This window comes from Myotis myotis, unplaced genomic scaffold (assembly GCF_014108235.1).
Source record: "Myotis myotis isolate mMyoMyo1 unplaced genomic scaffold, mMyoMyo1.p scaffold_m19_p_18, whole genome shotgun sequence".
NCBI classification, from domain to species: domain Eukaryota; kingdom Metazoa; phylum Chordata; class Mammalia; order Chiroptera; family Vespertilionidae; genus Myotis; species Myotis myotis.
In genome coordinates, this window is record NW_023416322.1 from 33,443,702 (window position 1) to 33,458,491 (window position 14,790).

Consider the following 14,790-nt stretch of genomic DNA (forward strand, 5'->3'; position numbering starts at 1 on the left):
CAGTGAGCTCTGCCTCTATGTGTCTCTCCGCCTGGTGGTTTATTGGCTCCTATGTCACCTTCCCTTGTTCTGCTCGGGGAGGGCGCATGTCCTACCCACCTCCGCGTACCCAGCTCCTGTCACACAGCGTGGCACTGAGTGTAGGCTCAGCTGAAAGGCGCTGAAATGGCAACCAACAGTATATTTTGACTAACCCTTCAGGCCCCCTCCCCGCCTCCCAGCAAAGCAAATCTAAACCCCCAGCCCGAGCCCGATGTGGACTCAGATAAACATCTAAGGTAAACATCAAGTCAAGGTCCCAAGGTCACACAGCCTCAGGAAGGGTGAATCAGAAGGAGTCCGCAGGGACTGGGAAGTCACCTGCCGGCTCCTGCGTGAGAAAGACGGCACAACAGATGGAGGTCTGAAGCGCCAGCAACAAGAAGAATTAAAAAACAGAGTGTGGCCCAGGCAGCGGGAGGAGTGGCCCGGGAGGGGAAACGGAGCCAGGCGTGACCCCGATCCCCTGGGTCTCCCGGCCGAAGAACAGCCCAGTAATGTTGCTCTCACCCAGGGCCCCCAGCCCCAGGCCTGACTCCATCTGTCCCCACCTGCCGTGAGCAGAGCCAGCAGGTGGGCAGTGGCTCCAATCTGTCCGGGCACTGCCTGCCGCCCTGGCCTCCCAGACCCCAGCACAACCGACCACCCACGTGCTCCACCACCCCGTGCTGCCCTCACCGAGTCCTCTCTCTTGGACCCACTGCCCCAGCTCAGTCTCGGCCACCACTGCCTCCAAGCTAGCGTCCTCGAGTCCAGTCTCTGGGGCGTTGCTCTTCCAGCCTGTGCCGGAGATGCCCCTCCGAACGCTCGCCTATCCTTTGTCCATCTCCCCACAAGTCTTCCCTGGGCTCATGAGCCTGCAGGGATGAGCAGGACTTTGTCTCCAGTGGCCTGGAGCTGCAGGATGTGCCACCCACAAAACCCGTGTGCATACGTGCATGTGCGTACGTGTGTGTGTGTGTGTGTGTGTGTGTGTGTGTGTGTGTGTGTGTGTCTGTGTGAGTGAATCTCTGACCTCAGGTCACCAGGCTATTTGCGATCCTCAGCAGTTACCCCTGAAACCCCAGCATCCCTTTGGGAGTCAGGAGGGGCAACCTTCTCTGGCATTGCTGGTGGAAGCCTGGGAGGGAGGGAAGCCCTCCCCCTCCTGGGCACAAATGCTGGTGCCTCTGTCTGAGAGGGGCTCTATGATTGGATAAAAGCTGCCTTCCTTCCTGCCCGTCCCCCCCCCCCCCCCCCCCCCCCCGCACCCTCCCTGAGGTTCCCAGGCAGGTATCCAGCAGGCGCATCCCAGGGCAGTGAGCTCGGGGACATGGTCCTCAAGGCCTGACGCTCAGAGAAGCCCCTCTAGCACAGGGACTGTGGGCATTTACTCACTCCAGTGCCTCCGGAGTCCCTTTGGGGTACTTAGCACATCAGCCTTGACACCAGTTGCCATGGACTCACTGGAAGTCACTGCACCAGATACTTCCTCCCCAGAGGCTCCTGTGTCTCACTGCGGGTCAGGGCTCCCATGCACACCTGCGGCTCAGGGCTCAGGGCTCCCATGCACATGTGCAGGGCCCTCAGAGTGCTTTCCCATGAGAGACGCTTCTGAGTGTGCATCACGGAAAGTGGCGTTTGTGGTCCCCATTCAGCAAATATTTGTTGAGCTCCTTTACTGCCTTTTCCTTTGGTAAATAATTGCTTCATATGTACTTTGCAGCTGGATCCACAGGAGACATGCATTTCCCACCAGGACCAGCACATTCCTGAGCCTCACCCTGCTCTGCTGCCCCCTTTGTGGGCTGGAGGAAAGGTCTGGATGGGGGGCGCTGGTCAAGAGTGGAGTAGATAGCCCTAACCGGTTTGGCTCAGTGGATAGAGTGTCAGCCTGCGGTCTTAAGGGTCCCAGGTTCGATTCCGGCCAAGGGCATGTACCTTGGTTGCGGGCACAACCCCAGTAGGGAGTGTGCAGGAGGCAGCTGGTCGATGTTTCTCTCTCATCGATGTTTCTAACTCTCTATCCCTCTCCCTTCCTCTCTGTAAAAAATCAATAAAATCTATATTTTTTTAAAAAGAGTGGAGTAGATAAAGCCACAGGCCACGGGGAGGTTGGGCTGGGGAGGGGGACCCCTACAGAAGGGGGACATGATCCTCAGAGGCCCAAAGGTGACAGAGCTGCATCCAATGCAAAAGGCAGGCGCTGGGGAAGCTGGGTCCAGGCTCGGGCAGCCCTCCGCATAGAGAGCTAAGGAAGCAGAGGCGGCTACAGGAGGAACAGCAGCAGGGGAAGCTCAGGGACAGGCCAGGACAGCAGGCACCACCCTACCTCACTGGAAACTGTCAGGGTCCTGGTTTTACAGACAGTTTCGGAGTTTCTGGGAGTTTAGGAGCTTGCCTGCTCACTCCTCAGCTGCAGAGCACAGGCCCACTGCTTCCCCTGTCTCAGCCCCATCCCCTGGGTCTTCACAACCTACTTACTGTGTGACCTCAGACAAGTTACTCAACCTTTCTGTGCCTTCGTTTCCTCATCCCACTGTCACAATGGGCATAGTGAGAAAGCCTCCCTCCTAGAATTATTATCAGAATTAGACTAGTTAATCCGCACAATGTCCTGAGTAAATACTCAATCCATGTTGGGAATGATGATGATTGCCTGGCTTGATGACGACAGACTCCAAGCCCCATATTTCTCACCAGGACTGGCGTTGTCCCAGCAGATGACACCTGAGACCGCAGCACAGAGCTGCTGACTCGAGAGTGCTGGCAGGACTCGCCACTCCCTCTGGATTTATTATCTACGACAATTAGGTTCTGTGGGAAGGGGCCCGGGGATTTCCACGGGCCTGTGGGACTGACTGCTTCCAGTTACTGGCTAACCTGTTTTCATGAGCGTGAGGCTGGGTCAGGTCCGTTTTAGGGGTCGTCCCAGTGGATGAGAACAGGACGGAGGCCCTATCGGGTCACTGGTCCACCTCGGCTGGCGCGGCCCACACTGCTCAGGGGTGTCGGGGGCTCGGCCTTTCTTTTCTGGAAACCTGCTTGACGACACACAGGACGAACAGTAACGAGTTTACATCCTCTCACCCAGTGACGCCACTTCCAGAAATCTACCTCCGGGAAATAAAACATGCAAAACGGGCAAGTTTGTCCACCATTGCGTTGTTCGCATTTTAAGGTAAAACAGGAACAAATGTCAACTACTAGGGGGACAGCTGAAGGAGGAGCAAGCCTATGGCAATGTTATGGCCTCTGACCATCTCTTCAGACACCATTGAACAATGGGGTTAAAGTTCAATGGGGACAAAATCAGGCTTAAAACAGCTGGCGGGAGAGCCTCCCTTCGCTCCTCTGTGGAAGGGGGTGACCACAGGTAACAAGGTATCCCCTGAGCCGGAAAAGAGGTCGTGCCCCTGACCAAACAGGCAGGTATTGCGTGTTGTCAAAATTCTTGCGGCACACCGGTTGAAAATCGCTGTTTTATTGTATGATTTCTCAGAACTTTTGATGCAACCTGCATTTTCCAAACGTCTTTGCCCAGGAAACCCGTTTTCCACGAAGCATGTCGGACGGCGTTGGGAAGGTCTGGTTTAGCCCAACCCCCTCGCTCTGGGGAAACAGGAGCCCAGGAGCATTCAGCCACCTGCCAACCCGGGGCGGGCTGGGCCAACGCCGAGTTAGAGGTGAAGCTGCCGCAGGAAACCAGAGAAGCATGGGCCGGTTTGAATGGTAAAGAACTTCCTACACATAAAGGCCACTGAAGAAATCAGACAGAAAACGAAAGATAAACACGGCTGTTCCCTTCAGCGTTAACCTTCTGAACCTCGTGAAGGCTTATTAAGAGGTCAGTGAGAAAAAGTCCTGTCTTCCAGAGAGGAGTGGGCACCCCACGCAGCTCAGGGACAGTGTGCCCACAGCCTCTACCCCGCCGGCCTGAGCCCCAGCAGCGAGCACCTCTCTGGGGTAACCAGGCAGGTGGCGGCAGGTCCCCCGCTCCCCCCCCTCATTCTCCATGTCGCCAAGGTGCTACTGAGTGTCAGTCTGTTGGAGTAGAAAGCAGGTGCCTGGCTCACTTGGGAGTCGCCCTGCAGCCTGGAGCCTGAGGTGCAGGCCGACAACACAGGCCCTGGGGAGGCAGGTCCCTCAGAGAAATCATGGGGCCACCATGTTCGCTGGCCTGGTTCGGTCCCCACCTGTGCTGGCTGCCCCAGATCCCTCGGGAGTGTCCAGCTCGCCCTGCAGGGGCCATTGGGCTGGGAGACCCACCCCACAGCTCCCGTGGCAGCTTCCGGAGGCAGGGAACATGGTCTTCTGTGAGGTGGTCCCGTAGCCACTGCCCACCCCTAAACATCTCCCCACTTGCCAGCCCCAGGGTCTAGCATCCATTGTTTCGATATATACAATGTTCCAGGCACTGGGCTGGACCTTGGAGAGACCAAAGCAGCCCTCAGTCTAGCTGGAGCACAGGCAGGCAAAAAGGAAATCACAGGCGAGCATAACACAAGCACGAGAGGAGCATGTGCAGGCGGCGGGGAGCATACCTGGGGCTGAAGCAAGGAGGCTTCCTGGAGGAGGGGGTGCCATCTTGGGTTGATTGGCGGGGCTGCATGGAGGCCTGTGAGGCTGGCTCCTGGCTCACACGGAGAACGTCTTGATGGATTAACGACGTCTGTTCCTGTTACAGAGGGAGGATTAGGGCAGGGATTGTGCCAAGTACTTACTGACCCTGTGTGAGGCCTCGGTATGAGCCAGTACATCAGATTCTTCCTAAGGAAATGACAGACGGAACTCAGATTATTTTGATTATAGCAAGCACTTATTGATTATTTCTTATATGTCAGGCATAACCCGGGATGATTTCACAACAAGCCTCTGAGGTAAGAACTATTTTAATCTCTTTTCTAGATGAGGAAATTGATACCCAGAGTGGTTGAATAACTCGCCTGTAACCACGGACGTCAAGTGGCAGTGCTGGAAGGAACCTCAGTGATCCGTGGTCTGAAACTCTTCTTTTACAGATGAGGAAAAGGACGCCCAAGGTCATTCGGAGCTGGATGGTGGCTGGTGATCCAGCTGGGGGTGGGGGGCGGGGGTAGGCATGGAAGGCCCATGAGGAGAACCAGGCACTGTTCAGGGTGGGTGGGAGTAAGTCCGAGACCACCAACTGTCCCCAGTATCCATACTCTTTTTCATTTGAACAATAAACCTTGCCGAGTTTAAGCTGGGTGTGTGGCTGCCCCACAAGAAACTACATTTCCCAGAGGCCTTTGTGGTAGGTATGGCCACATGACAAAGTTTAGGCAGACCAGATATGATCAAAAACCAAATGCTCCTGGGTCAACTTCCTAAAGATCAACTGCTGGTCCGCATGCCCTTTCTTCCCTTCCTGATGTCTGAGAATTGGTGACAGAGGGGACAGTCGCCTTGGACACACCCTTACCATATATGGAGGCCTCCTGTGGAGACTAGGGAGCCCCCCCACTACTGATCCCTGGGTGGCCCTATGGCCTTAGGCCACAGAACTGCCTGCTCAGGACAAGAGAGAGTCCTAGAGGGTCTCATGTAGGTGATGAAATCTGCACTGTGTGCCCAGCTCTGCCCTGAGCTAGCTCCATGCAAACACCTAATCACTGGGCCGGGAAAATGCACCTTCCAGTGCCTCTGGGTCCCTGGCCAGGATGCCCATGTGCTCCAGAAGCTCCACACAGAATGCAGAGCATGAGCTCCCCGCCTTTGCCTTCACGGCACTCAGCCAGGGCTGACCCACCCAGAGGCTCAACCCCTCAGCGATGGGTGGATGGGTGAGGAGCAGGCTGAGCCTGAGCAAGCAGAGAAGGAACACGCCTCCTTCCTGCCGTGGGCCACCCGGGCTCCTCGGCCTCCTCCCTGGTTCACACGCAGCCGAATTTGCTCCTGGGTTTCTGCATCGAGTGTCTTGGGTTGTTCTAATTCAATTCCACAGACACTGAAGGCCTGCTCAACACCAGGCACTTTTCTAGGCTCTTTGAGGCCACAGGAATGGATCCCGTGCAGCCGCTGCTCTCGCTGGGGCTCTTGGTCTGGAAGGACTGAGACAAGGCCAGGATGATGCACCCCAGGCGCAGCCGCCTAAGTGCCAGCGACGGGAACCAGCCTGTGCTTCGGAGCACTCGGCGAGGGCCGGGCGGGAGTGGTGAGCAGCATTCCAAGGAGGTTATGGAAGGGAGCGACTCCAGGTAGGAGACCTGCTGGAGCAAAGGATGCAGGCAGGCGCATGAGTGCAGCTTCAAGTCATGTGGGCAGAGCCAGAGGGCAGGGGCAGTGTCTGCCTGCTTACTGCGGCTGCCTGGACCCTCCTTCTGCCTGAACAGAAGGTGAGGGGGTCTCGCTGTTTACCTTACAGAGGCACTGTTCTCTTTGGGCCTCAGGTTCCTCATCCATGAATGAGGGGCCCCAGCCCGTGCTACAGAGCAGAGAGCCACCCCAGGAGGAAGCTGTGTGGGGTGTGTGTCCGTTGTCCTTGGGGTTCAGCCCAGGTCCTGCTCTGTCCCAGGGGATTCTGACACCTGTCAGGCTGGCTGGCTGGTTCCCCAGGTCCCACCCCTGCAGGGGGGGCTCCTCCTCCCCTCGAAAGGTGAAGTGGCCACGCCAGCCAGGCCCTGTGGACCTTTCCCACCCGCTCTTCCTCCTCTTCCCAGGGCGGTGGCAGAGCTGGGCCCTGGCAGCCTGGAGAGGAAGGGCCTGTGCCCGGGGGCGCTGGGAGGGGCTGGGTTTGATTTGTTGACTATAAAAATGTCAGCTCCTTTGGGCAGCTTCTTGAATCAATATTTGCTGTTCTGCGGCTGAATTCAAATGCTAGCTGATCCCCGGGGCCTGGCGTCTTCCGCCCTCACCTGGGTGAGGACTCACGTCCGTCCGTCCGTCCATCCGTCCACAGATACCTGGCCGGGCCCCTCACTGCCCAGGTGGGGAGCTGGCTCCTCCCTCCCGCCCCCCCAGAGGGGCTACCCTGACCACTCACGGGGAAGGAAGATTGTGGGAGGAAGGACGTTTCTGAGTTTCATTCTGAGAATCGTTAACATCTACTTGGCAAGGTGTTATAGTTCAAATAAAAGGAGGGATGTGCAAGGCTTTCATCGGCTGTGGAGCGTGCAGCCAAACCACAATGACAGCCGTGACGATGACAATGATGAAGCCCTTTGCCGGAGCCTCACAGGTGCTGCCGTTGGCTCGAGCTGTCCCCTAGCCCCGGCTGTGGCAGTGATCTGGGAGCAGACAGATGCTGGGACCCTTCTCCCTGGGAACCTCTGCACCAACTGCTTGTTCTCAGCATCCAGCACCACTGCCTGGCCTGCTTCTGGAAGGGGGCCAGTGGGATGTTAGTGGGAAACACGGGGCACTGGATGGACGGATGGACGGATGGATGGATCTTTGATCCCCCAGTTAGTGCTCTGTGCCTTTGGCCAGTTACTTGACCTCTCTGAACACCAGCTTCTCATCTCCAGGACAGAACAAGACTTACAAACCTGACGAGTTGTTGTGGGGTTAGCGACCGTGCTCACAAAGGACCGAGCGGGGCATCTGGCGCTTAGTGGGTGCCTCCTCCCAGGCTAACGCAATCCCTCCCTCGATGGGTCTACGCCCTGGACAACTCCAGCCACCAGCCTGGACAGCGCTGTCCTAGGAAACCACCAGGCTTCTTGGCCGGCACAACAGAAGCTCCTGCCTGAGAGGGTGCTTTCAAGCAGCTCCATCCACGGCCCTGGTTTCTGATTTGCAGCGGCTGCCAGAGCTGCCAGCAGCTGGACTCCCGCCAGGGACAGGGCAGAGTCCACCCGGGCAGGGGGAAGCCCCGTGTCTGATGCTCAGTGGCCTCGGAGTGAGGGTGCAGGTTGGGTCTGACTCACGCAGCACCAGCCGGGGGCTCCTCACCATCACTGCAGGTGATGCGGGCCCACTGCCGACTGCAGGAAGTTCTGACGAGACGTCCACTCCTTTGAGGAGCATCACAGGCAGATCACCTGAGCTAGAGGAAACAGAAAAAGGCACAATTACTCCAGAAAACTTCAAGTTCCCTTAGAAGTGAAACAGACACTTACCCTAACTCCGCCTTAGAGTGAAGAGCAACACAACCACAGTCTTGCCCTTTGTCATAACTAGCACTGGAAATGCGTTTTTAAATGTATCTTTTGAAGACAGGCAACAATGCAAAGTGGTGAGCTCTTCGAGAGCCACAAAGAGCTGCAGCCAGTGGCGTGGCCAGGTATGTTCATTTGCACCTGCGATTTCTCCAGCTGAGCGAGCTGCAAGGTGAAACCACATCTTTGCAATCCGCCATGGAAGAGAAGAAGGAAAGAGAATTCATCGGTCGCCTCCTTCCTGTCTCTGGTCTCTCACTTCGGTAATGTTTTCTCACTGTGAATGTATTTCCAGGCACATCCAGGTTGCATTATCCGGCCTCTTCTTGGGCTGCCCAGGTCCCACACCCCGTGGCAAAGGGTCTCATCCAACGCTGGCCGTGATGAGAGAACACAAACTCTGGGGACTGCTGGTTGGCCCATTGCAGCAACAGCTAGAAGAGGCTCGTAGAGTGCGTGTCTGATACAAGTTTCCATAGCTATCACTAACCTTAACCCTAACTCTAACCCTAACCCTAACCTCAGCTCTCACCTCTCCATCTAAACCCTTCCCCACTTCCCCTGTCCTTCAGACACATCAGATATTCTATCAAGTTCAACTTCCTGGAGCTCTATCTATGGATCCTCTGGACTGGTTGCCAGCTACACCTGTTTCACAGCTGTGGACCCAAAGCCTCCTTTCACCATCAACTAGAGATTTGCTTCCTCCCTCCGTTAAGCTGGACCTCGTGTTGCCTGAATCCCATGCTTTCTTCTTTCTTGGTTCACACATTCATTTTGGTAGAAGACCCCCTGAGAAATGGGGGATAGTATGCATGGGCTGGGAACTAGTTTTGGCCTTGGTATTGAGCCTCAGACTTGAGAAGGCCAGAGACCCAAAGGCATGCTTCAACATAACTCCTGGCATCCATGAGTTTGTGACAGCCAATAATTGTGTGACCTTGAGAGTCACTGTCATATCTAATTAGCACCAACATGTCAGTAATAATTAGCACAATATTAGAATATTTACCTTCAAGTATAAGTCATCATTTTAGATGTATTTTGGAGTATCTCCTTGTGTATAGGATATGTTTTAATTCTATAAATAAGTTGAATATAAATGTATGTCTAATTCTTCAGCATTGAAATGCTGCCATAATTAATGAGTTATTCTATTTAAAAACTATTATGAAAAAACATTTGAATAGTTGAATACATAGGAAACAGATTATCAGTCGATATGAAGGGTAAGATAGAGTGGTTAGTCAGATAACTATTTGAAGAAATTTTTGAACTAAAAATGTTAAAAAAAGTTAAGCTCCACAAAAAGGATAATAGAGGTTACATTACAACATAATTTGAATCATCACAGAATGGTTTATGTACCAGCATTCACAACACTAACAAAATAAACTTTAAGAACTATGTTTCACTTTTTGTTATTTAATTCTATTTAGGCCACGGCTATTTCAAGAAATTTTGCCATGACCTGTGAGGAGGTACTTTGTCCCTTCAACATTTCATAAGGAGGAAAAAACTTCAAACATCATCCATGGTGAATCATCTTCAACGCAGACATAATAATAAATATATAAGTAATGTGTAAAAAAGAAAGTTTTTAGGACAAAACGAGGTAAAGAAAACATTTTCTTCTCACTTGGCTAGTGGTTCTTAAAGTGTCCTCTGTCCCCTTCTCTTTTCTCTCTCCTTCTGAGACATTAATAACATTCGTACTAGCCCCTTTCTTTGTTTCACATGCATCTCCCACTCTGTCTGTTTTCCATCTTTTTTCTCTCTCTCCTCACTTCGGTGTTTTCTATTAACCTGTCTTCCTCGCCATGAATTCTCTCTTCTGCTGTGTAAGAAGTTCAGCTAATCAGGGAATGCTTCATTTCAGTTGTTTTTTTCAGTCCTGTCATTTCCATGTGACTCTTTTTATAGGTTTCAATTCTCTGGTGAAATTTCCGTCTTGTCATCTGTTCTTAAAAAATACCAATCAATTATTTTTTAGAATAATGTCTGATAACTTCAAAACCAGGATTATCTGTGAGAATGTTGATGCTGTATGTTTTCTCTCTCGGTGTTTAGTTACGGTGTTCTAGCTGGGAAAGTCTCAGCAAGAGAACGATGAAACTGGTAGAAAACATATTCATAAGATAGAAAACCAATCTTTAGGTTGCCAATAGAAAAATCATAGTGAAGGAAGTAAGTGATTTAGGAATCACAAGCAAAAAATTTTGTATGCATCCTTAAACTGTATATTAAGAATGAAATTATAACTGCATATTTGACCAGAATTACAGGCCGAAACAAAATAGTGGGCCATTTTCATCATTCTTCTTCTTTAGCCAAAGAGAAAGTATGTGACTCTGGAATTGTTTTGCCATTTATTTATGTGAGATCGTCAAACAAGATGAAAAAGCAGACTTGATTATTTTTAAAAAATGACTTACTATATAGTAATACCAGCTGAGTGGGATTTGCTAACACCCACAAGCTGATTTGCAGAGAAACTAATTCATTTGCTAGAATCTGCTGTAGAAGTAACCGGAATAATGAACCTTGACAGTGCCCCTTTTTCTTAAGTTAGTCCGGTTAAAAAAAAGACCCCCCCCCCTTCTTTCTTCTCTAGGGAAAATGCTGAATTTGGCGTGCATGCAATAAAATCTCCGATGCAGATGGAAATTTACAGATTGTTATTCTGAAAGCTAGTCTTGTTACTTTATTTCCACACCTGTTTATCCAAGGTTTCAAAAAGTACAAATTGGTGTCAGAACAAAAATCTAAAGTTTCGTTATGAAGATATTCCAACAGTACAGAACTTCAGTTAAGTAGCATCTTCATCAGCAACCAAATCTCTAAGTAGGAGTTAAAAACGAAATAAACATTACCTTAGTTATGTGGAGAAAAGAAAAGAATAACTCCGCAGTACTGGCAAGGAGACACTAAAAATACCTTTCTCTCCCCCCCACCCTGCCCCCAAACCTGAGCGGGAAGTGGGCATCTGTGTGTGACAAACACAATGACCACAGGCGTCAGCGAGCCGCTTCCAGTGCTGACAAATGATGGCTGCTGGTTCTAACTCCGAACTTTAAAGACCAACCTCTGAAACTTGGAATATTCAAAACATATTAAGTAGTCTTCTTTAAAAATAAAATTTCTGATGTAGTCACGTGTCTCAAAAGCTCATTGGATGATGGTGGCTTTGGGCTTCAGCCAAATATGGAGGTTAGCTGGCCATTCTCAGCATCTCTCAGGAGGTGGCAAATATTTAAGACCTGGCTTGTCAGAAAATGTCCTTGCTTGAGAGTTTGACCAAACGTAAAATTCTAGGTTGAAAATGCTTTTCGCACAGAATATTGAAAGCAAGGGTCCGTATGGTCTAGCTTCCAGGGTTACTATTGAGAAACCCAATCCTCCTGACGCCTGCTCCTCTGTATCTGACCTTGAGCACCCGCCCGCCCGCCTCTCTTCAGAAGCTTTTCGGACTGTGCTCTTTATCCACCATGTTTTAGAAACATCACCATTCCAGATAGCCTGTCATCTTCTGTGATGGACACTCAGATAGTCCTTCCAACATATAAATTGGTGTTTATTAGTTGGGGGAAACTCTTAAATAAGAAACACTTCAATGCTTTCCTCTTCTATTTTCTCTTTCACTGACTGTCGTGAGGATGCTGGTCTTTTTCTTAAGAACTGCCTTGTGACACCTGAGCTTGAGAAATCTGTTAAAATCAAAAGGCAAGGTTCTATAGTCATCTCAGAATCTTCCTTATTTGTTGGAACAAAACCAAACCTCTTTACATAAAGGAGGAGGAAGACCAGTGGGTGGATGGAAATACAGGCTTGAGTCGGCCAGTTTCTCTTTCGCTGCCTGCCTCTTAAAACCAAAACAGATTCACACCTGACAGCAGAGAGACAAACTGACCCCGCCCCAGACAACTGGTTTCCCTTCTCAGTGTGGCCGCTGACTGCTGAGCGACTGTGGGCAGGCCACATCCACACCTGGGCCGCTGTCCCTCATCTGTAAATGGAAATGTGAGAAGTACTGCGCGCCTGACCTAACCAAACAATAGGACCTCCTCCCTCCTGTCCTGAGGTGTGAAGAACGAAGAGCAGGAGGCGGAGTCAGCCACGCTTCCTTCAAGTGGAAGGAATTTTTGTGGCAGGGACATCAGGCTTGGTAGTTTTAAGGTAGTGCCCGTGTTTCTCTCTCCTCCACCCAGTGTTTGCCTAGTTGCGAGGGAGGAGAGCTTCAAATGACAATTGCAGAGACAGGTTTTCAAGGCGACCATGGGATAGGCACCTCCCACAAGGGCAGACTGCCTAGAGCATGGATGACGTCACCTGAGGGAAGACAGGTCCGCCTCTCCCAGTTCCTGATGCCTTGATGTGGAGCCCAGAATCCAGACCTGGCTATAGGACGAGTGCTTCCGTTTCCCGGTGTGAGATCAGAGGCCTGTGGCTGTTGATTAAAAAAAAAAATTATGTTTTTATTTCAGAGAGGAAGGGAGAGGGAGAGGAGAAAGAGATAGAAACATCAATGATGAGAGTGAATCATTGATTGGCTGCCTCCTGCATGGCCCACACTGGGGATCAAGCCTGCAACCCGGGCATATGCCCTGACCACGAATTGAACCGTGACCTCCTGACTGAGCCACACCACCGGCCAGGTGGTGGCTGCATTTTGACTTGAAGAGCTTACCCACTGGGGGCTTTATCTCAGGATAACAAGGATGTCTTTCTCACCTCCCAGCCCTCTCTGCCTGCCCCCGCTGCCACTGACACAGCCTCGGCCTGGGTACTGGTCATGTCTGGCCTAGACGGTGGTGAAGCTTCCTAACTATCACTCAGCCTCCCGCCTGGCCCCTCACAGTCCACACTCCATGGACGGGCAGTGTCACCACCAGCACACGTCTGACCAGTCACTCTCGTGTTAACTCCGTGATGGGGCAGGAGACTTTTCCGTGCCTTGTCATTCAGTCTTGCCTTGCATAAAGAGCAAAGCGGTTTTATTTTCACCTGGCGATTTCTGTCATCCCTCATCCTTGCCTGTTAAAACAATTGATCAAATACTTTCCTGTATTTCATTTTTTCCCTCTCTACACAGTTGAAATGTTTGCAAGCTATTTTTATTCTTTTAGTGGTTGCCTTCAAAGTTTGTCACACATATTTAATCTAAAATCCTTCTTTTCTTTCTTTATTGATTACATATGTGTCCTTACACCCCATTGCCACCCCCCCCTTTTGCCCTCACCCCCCTGGTGTCTGTGTCCATTGTTAACCTAAACTCTTAAAGTTGAACTATAATTTCCATCCTCTCCTAGAATTTAGCTCCATTTCTTTCCCTCTGAACTCAGAGTGCTGTTTAGAATATTTTTTTAACTCAGCAAAAGACATTTTGAGTTTACTGCTATAGTTACCATTTATTTGCTTACCATCATTTCTTGCAAATGACACCATACTGTTGGCATCATTTTCTTCCTTGAAGTTTATTTTTATTTTATCCTCACCTGAGAACTGTGCCGCACTCGGCATGGAGAGGGGTGAACCTGAGGAGGGGTGATGAAAAATTAAAGAAGACAGACAAGAGAATAAAGCTGGGGCTAGGTGGGATGCTGCTCTCGGATGGAGAGACAGTGCCACAGCCTGCAAGCTGAGTCTTTATTTATAGCCAGATTCCACGAGGCAAAGTAAGGGCATGGTCAAGATGTTTACAATGTTCTCTCGGGTTTTGAATCTATTCAATTACATGCACCTGAACCCTACCAAGCTTTGTTTTGGCAGCACTTGCTGCACCTCCCGCAGCCTATATCACTTAGCCACCTGGGACCACAGGTTCGGACCATAAGGTCAAGCTTACAACTATAGCCGTTGGCTATAATTGTGCTGGGAGGGCTTTGCCCTCCAAGCTGGGACTTGGCACGTGGCTTTGCCACGAGAGGGCCGTGCTCTCTCATTAGTCCGAGGCTTGAACCTGTCCAAATGCTGTAGCCGCTCTCTACAGAGAATACATTCATTGATTTTTGACAGAGAGAGAGAGAGAGAGAGAGAGAGAGAGAGAGAGAGAGAGAGAGAGATGTGAGAGAGAAACATCCATTGGCTGCTCCTACACGCACCCTAACCAAGGCTGGGAACCAAACCTGCGGCCTAGGTATATGCCCCGACTGGGAATTGAACCTCCCACCTCTTGGTGCACGGGACAATGCCCCAACCACCTGAACCCCCCAGCCAGGGCCCTTGAAGTTTACTCTTTAGAATAGTTCCTGTCAGTGTGTTGCTCTTATTCATGAATGATATTTCTGCTGAGTGCACAAGGCCAGGTTGGCAGCTACCACTCAGTACTGCAGGGCTCGTTTTCTGGTTTCCATTGTTCTGTGGAGAAGTCAACTGTCATTCTAACTGTCCTTTTTCAGTCATCTGTCTTTTCTTTCCGGCTGCTTTCAAGGTCTTCGGTCTTTGACGTTTTGCCATGTTACTACAATGTGTCTAGGCATGGATTTGTTTTTAATTTATCCTCCTCAGGATAGTTTATACTTCCTGGATCTGGGTTCACCTGCATTTCTCATCATTTCTAGAATATCCTTACGCCTCGCTTCCATTCTCTCTATAGTCCCTATTTCAGAACTCCAATCAGATATATGAAGCCTTCTCATTCTTTCTTTGGAGA

At 50.9% G+C, this 14,790-nt stretch overlaps 1 long non-coding RNA gene across 2 annotated transcripts; it reads right to left on the bottom strand.

The window, feature by feature from the left end:
* Nucleotides 1–2,035: 2,035 nt before the first annotated feature.
* On the bottom strand, nucleotides 2,036–13,762 carry LOC118673523. Of its 2 annotated transcripts, none has more exons than XR_004973394.1 (3): nucleotides 13,559–13,762; nucleotides 7,933–12,585; nucleotides 2,036–6,245 (listed from the first exon to the last, which is right to left on the bottom strand). It is a non-coding gene; the product is annotated as an uncharacterized LOC118673523 (long non-coding RNA). The 2 variants fall into 2 exon arrangements; XR_004973393.1 differs by having other exon boundaries at nucleotides 2,036–3,778; nucleotides 4,563–12,585.
* Between the last annotated feature and the right edge of the window lie 1,028 nt (nucleotides 13,763–14,790).